This window comes from Tympanuchus pallidicinctus, unplaced genomic scaffold, assembly GCF_026119805.1.
Source record: "Tympanuchus pallidicinctus isolate F22 unplaced genomic scaffold, pur_lepc_1.0 scaffold25, whole genome shotgun sequence".
In the NCBI taxonomy this organism is placed as follows: domain Eukaryota; kingdom Metazoa; phylum Chordata; class Aves; order Galliformes; family Phasianidae; genus Tympanuchus; species Tympanuchus pallidicinctus.
Window position 1 is genome coordinate 7,059,920 of NW_026294742.1, and position 7,395 is coordinate 7,067,314.

General features: G+C 47.4%; 1 long non-coding RNA gene across 2 annotated transcripts; it reads right to left on the reverse strand.

The window, feature by feature from the left end:
- LOC128083784 (uncharacterized) lies at nt 1–7,074 on the reverse strand. 2 transcript variants are annotated; one of them, XR_008208189.1, is made up of 3 exons: nt 5,199–7,074; nt 696–778; nt 1–30 (listed from the first exon to the last, which is right to left on the reverse strand). It is a non-coding gene; the product is annotated as an uncharacterized LOC128083784 (long non-coding RNA). The 2 variants fall into 2 exon arrangements; XR_008208188.1 differs by lacking the exons at nt 1–30; nt 696–778 and adding an exon at nt 2,785–4,567.
- Between the last annotated feature and the right edge of the window lie 321 nt (nt 7,075–7,395).

Genomic DNA, 7,395 nt, shown 5'->3' on the forward strand with positions numbered 1-7,395 from the left:
GGAGCTGGAAAAAGCAGAATCGCTCCTTCTCTAAACAGACAGGAGGGGACGGGGTTTTCTTGATGAAGAGTAAAACCAAGGATTGTTCTATAAATTCCCAAATTAATGGAGTTCAGTGGTGGAGAGCATCTCTCGCTGATTTTCTGTCCCTCTGCTTCACTAAAATCTCACAGCTGTCTTTTCAGGAGATGCACCCCCTTCTCTATTTTGAGAAACTGAAGAATCTCTCTCTATCCCCTTCCTTCTCCACAGCATTCACAATTTCCTTACATCCAGAGATTCCAGAGCCCAGTTCTGTTATTTTCCCCTCTCTAGTTTAGCTCAGCCTCCCCCAGCACCTCTCTAAGCAGCACAACAGAACCACAGGAGGAACACATCGGGTTTCAGCGTTCTGATCTTGAACCCTTTCCTGATCATTCCCAACATAACTTCGACTGATACTGAAGACTGAACTCTCCTTCCTGAATGAAAGAATCCCTGACTTCAAGCCTGGCTATTTCACCTCCTGTGTCAGTGAGATCTCATGCCTTATGCTCAAATAACATCCATATGCTCAACAGCACTTTTGCCATCCCTTCGCTCCTTAACCAGATCATTTATATCCTTGTGCTCTCCCTCTTTCTTTGACTGCAGGAAGAATGACTTTGTGAAAGATGCTTTGGTTCTTCCCCATCCTATGTACACATCCATCTCACCTGTGATTTATGACAGCCCAAAGCGCTTTTTGTGCTGCAGGGATCAGATTGTCACAGCTCTTTGGATCGGTCCTGGATGCTTTCTGCGAAGAATGACATCAGTTTCAGCACATTGCCTTCCTGGAATACTGCATTGTTTGTGTCAAAAAATATTGTCTGCATATTCTCGTAGGTACACAGGCAGGTAGTTCATAAACAAGAACCAAACACCAAAATACTGCCTTAAAATACAAATTCTTAAATACGTCAGTGAAATGATGAATACACAAATTTGCCTTGGAGAAATCATCCTTCTCCAAAGGATAGATAACAATTCAAGCTGACTTTACAGCAATGTCCCCTTCTGTACGTGCACACTGGAAACCCAATCCATGGGTTGGCTGAAGGGAGCTTTTGTCTACAAATTGCCTGTAGGGATTTGATATCAGGTGTGAGGTTATCAGCTCTGATCATCTACACCCAAAACCTGAGATCTATCAATGTGCAGAGCACCGTGTGCCCCCCATGCAGGGGCTGCTCCCCAACCACCAACAGCAGCTCCGGGGGCTGTGGACCATGTAAATATCATGGTGACACAGATAGACTCATCAGCTGTTTGTTTCTTCAGATGAACTTGCTTTCTTCCTTTGAGAAGAGATGGGATTCTATATTTGCAGTGATACAGGATATTGTCCTCCTTTTCCACGCATATTTTCTCACAAAGCCAGAGCTGGCTGACTGAGCTAATTATTCAAGATCGCAGCAGCATTAATCATTAATTGCAACAATTCCCTGTAACTCCAAGCAATGCGTTTCCACACCAGATTCAGAACATCTGCTATCTCAGGCAGAACACTGGAGATGATCTTTGTGCAATGCTTAACCGAAAGCAAATGTTACAGGGGCTTCACTGTAACTCTCCAAGCTTGGAAGAGCAGGGTGGGATGGATGCAGGCAGCAAACAGCAACGGTCTGGAGGCTGTTCCTCCAAACAGACTCAGCAGCCTGCAGGGCATTTGTAGCTTTTGCACTCTTCGCAATACGCAAAAGACCCAACAAAGCAGCCCCAAAATGTACACAGTCACTTGTGCACAAGCTAGAAGTGCTTTATACTCACCCATTAAAACAAAGTACAACCCTGGGCACTGGGCAGCTGCGTATTTGTCCTCAAAGACATTGCGGGCTGCAGCCAAGCAGCGAGGGGAGCAGCTCATTGCTGCCCACAACCAGGCAGCACCAGGATCTGTGCACACAGCTCACAGCTGCCAGATGCTCTGCTCGTGCTGACAGCACTGTCATATGGAGAATTGCAAAGGGAGACAGATTTTTTGCTGCTCTGAATCCCAGCCTGGCTCTGCAGCCGCTCACAGGAACACAGGTTGGAAGGGGATGAGTGTGGTTTTGGATTAGGGATGAGGAATCTTCTGCCTCCAGCCAAGAGAGGAAGCGGGGAGGTTGGGTTATCATGGATGTCACTGTTCCTTCTTCCTCCCCAACCACGAAATCACTGCTTTGCGCAGCACTGCATTCCTTTGCCCAAGTGATCTGCTTCCCACAACAGGTGCCAAGGCTTGAGATAAAAGCAAGGAATCCCCCACACCTCAGATGCAGTTCCTAGAGATAAGCAGTTGTGTAACTTGCAATCACTCCACACATAACCACTCATGGGAAATCAAAAGCAACTCAGCAGAGAGAACGCTAGAGATAAAAAGGGATTACACATTTCTTGCCCAATCGTAAAGGATTTCTGGACTATGATGAATTTCACTGGAACTACTGCTGATCCAACAGGACGTTGCCTATTAACATTTTAATGACATATAGTGGCTTAAACTGCGGGCAAGATAGAAGCAAAACAACATGAAACCGTTCAGCGGTCATCAGGGACCGACGGCAGATTCATGAGCAGATCTGAAAGCAATGCCTGCAGACCCCCAGGGCAAAGAGTGATAAGGGGACAGCTTCATGGTCTGCATCTGCCAGACACATCCAGGCAGCAGGAAGACAGGTCAGGGGGCACATAGCAGACATAGCTCTCCTGTCCAGGAGATACTGACCAAGCTCATTTCTGTGGGAATGTGAGCAGAAGATGAATTAGGGACTGCAAAGACCAGAAGCAGGCATGGAGTCTCTGCTATCAACAGCTGCAAAGCTTTTCCCTGCCCTTGATCTCAGCACATCTTGCTAAATATGTATTTTCCCAGGGGGAATTAGGCAACGCAGGGAAGCCTTCAGTCTTTTCATCACCTGTTTGCTTATTCTACTCTCTAGTGGAAGTCTCTGACAAATGCCTGGAGGAGCTGGTGCCTCTAAGATGTGTCTTAGACCAACGGGATACTGCAGCCATGGATGAGACTGAAAAAGCAGGAAGTTCCCTTGGCAGAGGCAGGCATGCTGTGGGTGTACTGCTAATGAGCTTAAATGGAACACTTTGCTCAAGGGCATTCTCAAGTTCCAGAGCTCTGACTGTTGCACCAACAGGCGCCTGCTCAGCCTCTACCACACTTCATAGAGGGCCATTCCACCAGCACCACTCTTACAGCAGTTCTATTAAGGCAGAACAGAGTGCTGCCAGAGAAGAGGTTAAGAGAGGAGTCAATGTTCAATCAGCACAGACCTCAGTAACGTGGGCTGTACAGCAACGTGAGGTCATGGGGAAGTGACCATCCGGCTCTCCTGGAAATGGTGACGCCCATGAGCTGCTCTCCTACATGTTGGATCACCTGTGCTCTCACAGAGAGAACTGGGGCACAGACAAAAGAGAACTGGGAAGACAGGAGCCACAACAGGGCTGGCTGGGGAGAGGGATCTTCTCGCCATTTTGGACAGAGTTTGTCCATGCAAACTTTTCACTTCCCTTCTGCAGCTGCCAGTGCCTGAGCTGCTGATCTCAGCTACCTCTGCAATCTGAGTCATCCCTGCAGTGCAGCCCACCTGATCCATGTACCTGCCCGAGGGTGAGCATTGACTGTGACCAAACAGGAACCTACTTTCACACGTACACACCTGCACTACAGAGATACACATTTAGGTCAATTCCCATCCTTGGCTTCCAAGCCTTATGTTGTGCCAGCCACCAGATGAAGACCTAGCAGGCAGGATGAGTTCCAGCTTGATGAGATCACCTTCCTCCTGCTCCTGTACAGATGTGGCACTTGGCACATGCTACAGCAGTGCACAACACAGCTTCTGTGCAGACCCCACTGGCAATTGAAAATGAGAATAAAGCAGCCTTTTCTGCTGATGAAAGTTGGATACCCAACTCTTCAGAAAAGTTCATGGCTGCTTGGAGTTTGGCTTACATAAATGGCCTTGAAATTCTCAACAGTTGTAATCATTTAGTCCTCAAATTTAGTTTAATTTTGTGTGTGCGCTTTGTCTCCAGCTAAATATAGCTTCCTCCATGTTCACCCCTCCAAGCATCCTTCCACCCTTCTGCTTCTATTATGCTCTTCTAGGAAAGGGATTCTGTTATGCTGCCAAGCCCCGCTGGGCCGGGGTAGTGGAGCATCATCTGGGAAAGAGGAACAGGCTAATTTCAAGAGGTGAACACTGCCATCTGCGAGGCAACATCTCTGCCATCAATAATGCCAAGAAGAACAGCAAACAAAGTTAAACTGAGGTCTTCCAAGTTGCAAACAGCAATCAGAGGGCCTGAAAGCTGCAGGGAAATTTACGTGAGAGAAGCAAACACCGCGTCTTTGTGGGCAACAGTTTGACTAAGCAAGCACAGTGAGATGGTTTCTCATTTATGTTAATGGAAAAGCAGCCTTTGTTCGTGTTCAGTCCCACTCATTCCATGCTCACAATGTCCTGTTTAAGCTCTATTAATCCACTGCAGAGACTATAGGAAGAATTTGCCTTCGTCCTCACTGGAGGGACTCACAGCATCACTGTCAGTGAAAACAAAACCGCAAGATAACAGCATAGAAGGGCTCAGAGGAAAAAACATTGAGAGAAAACTGGAAGATTCAAAGCTGAGCATTATCACTGTGGAGAAATGCTGGTGGTTGTGCCCTTGTCTCACTCTGATTTATGGGAGGTTCTTTAAACATATGCATACCCAACAGCAAGTTTAAGACACAACCAGTCAAGTGTTAGCCTGAGCAGTTCATAACAAACCCCAGTTGCTCAGGGAGGTGGGGAAGGGGAGACAGGCAACAGAAGAGAGATAGGAAATAAAAGGAAGGAGTCTTTGTAGAAAGCAAGAGACACAGTCATCACCACATGTCCAACATGGTTCATAGTGCATCCACTGATACCAAGAACTCATCTGGACAGGAATTTACCCCTCACCAATCTCTTTATGACAGTTATGTGACCTTATCAGTCAGGAATACTGCAAAGTCCCCCAGTGAAACATGGAATAAAGCTGTGCTGCTAGTTGGGCTGGATGCCTGCTTATTCATTTAGGGTCCATAACCTATGAAAGAAGAGAACTCCCACAGACTCCAACACCTCTGTGCAGCTCCCTCCTCTCATCCCAGCTGGTGCTCAATGTGTGGCTATGTGAGAGCTGCTCACCTCTGCTGCCTGGATATCCAGGGAAAGCAACGCGCTGCAGCACAGGGCCAGGCCTCCTGCTGAGCTGCAGCAAAGCTGAGCTACAGCTGTTACATGATAATTTAATAAAAAAATTAAAAAGAGAGAAAATTACATAAAAAAAAAACTCCAAGCTCAGACTGGATCAGCATTAGGAGCATACAGCTTTGCCCAGTGGCTATTTATAGCTGCTGCATTGCTAGCTAATTACCAACTGCAATCAGTGCCTGATCCACACCTTTCCTCCAATCACTGAGGGAGCAGCAGCAGCTGTTCACTGCAATGCATCCCCCACCAGCAAGGAGAGCTGTTTTGTTACCTGAGGAAGGCAGGTCTGCAGGAGAGACTTTACCCAGAGCAGCAGCTGGTGACCTGGTAATATTTGGGCAGACAGTGCCACCAAAAGGATGTAGATCAAATCTAAAAAAAAAGACTTTTTTGATGCTTTCCAAGCTGTTGTTACTACAACTTTCCTCCCCAGGTCTTTGCTTCGTTCCCCATCAGCTCCTCAGATGCTGGAGTACATCCATCTCCATTACAGCCCCAAAGCACCAGGGATGAGAAATTAATGGGTCGGGCCATTCTGCTTCAAAGTCTCCTTTTAGCCCAGCAGCTAAAGGGCTTTTCAGCCCAGGCCACACAGTCTTTTAAAATCCCTTGGGTACCAAATCCCAGCGCAGACAAACTGTATCCTTTGAGGGGTTTAAAAAAAGCACATTCCTCCACATCCCACAGAGTAAAACTTTGTTCCTCGTGCATCTGATTAATGGGAACGCTAACTCAATTTTCTCCAGAAGAGATGTTGCCAAGGGGAAATGAGAAATATTAGGGTGCTTATTTAGAAATATTGTTTAGCAGACAAACTCTGCTAGTTTTATGTGACTTCGTTGCTGGGTGAAGCTCTCCAGCCCAGGGGACCACAGGAGTATCACATATTACCCTTCAAGCAGGAGATGGATCTCTCTGCTGATGCACTGACAGCACGGCTGCCACATTCTCTGAACTAGAAGCAAAAAGAGACATTTCTTTATATAAGGTAAGGTGTTTGGTATTTCCTTGGTGCTGGGTAATCGGGCTCGGGGGCTGCAGGGGGAGCTCCTCCGCTGCGCTTCCAGCAGCACGGCCCGGCAGGAGGCAGGAACGAGTGCTTCTCTCCTTCAGTGTAATCCAAACCTTGATCTGCTTCTACAGGCACATTCTTGCACTGACTAACGACAAAACCAGGCTGCGCACTCTCTTGATTTTCCCTTGAGAGAATGCCACCAGGATGACTTGCCATCACAAGGCTCACAGGGAGGGTACCAGGATGGGGATATGGGTGGTGCCCAGCACGGTGACCTCTCTGGCTAACAGTGCCCTGAAGGTGCTTTCACAGCACTCACTGAGATCATTTTTTTGGTGAGAGCTTTCAAATCCATTTCATTCCAACATCAGATGCATATGCCTTGCTCATCAGCAGCCACGCGATGGTTTAAAAAGCTGTTCTCTTCCCTTACAAATCCTGCCACGGTTTTATTCCTGGATGCTCTCGGCTCTCTCATCCTGCCATCTGGCAGTGATGCAGACCACCTTTAGGACTGTGATTCCCAGCTCTCGCCTTGCCACACGTGTGATTATTTTCCCCTCGCTGGGTACACCAGGTGCCAGGTAGCAGATGTCGCTGACAGACTGGTTGGAAAAGGCCAAAGGTGGTGAATGCCACTTGCAGTCTGGACTGTGGCACTGATATATATGAACACAAACACAGTTACCTTCTCAGGGCATTTTTGTTTGGTTGTTCTTATTTTGGTTTGTTTTCTTTTCATATTAATTTCAGCATCATTTCTGTGGCTTTCTGCCTGTTCCTATCAGGAAGAGTAATATCAAAGAATCACAGAGTCGTTAAGGTTGGAAAAGACCACTGAGATCATCTGGTCCAAGGAGTAAGCCCAGAGCTGACTGAGCTTTGTGGTGGCTGCTACATGAGGATTGGGGCAGGAATGGGTAGCAGTGAGTGAGGACCCTCCCAGAGGCAGGCTGGGCTGCTCAGGGAGGAGGCAAGTTCCCATTCCATCCTCAGCGCTGCTTGGATAGGGCACACAGTCCCTAGTGTCCAACAGCAAAGGCATCTGGATTGCAAAAAGGCAGAAAAGAGAAGCAAGAATGAGAAAAAACTCTCCCAGGGACTTGAATGAAACAC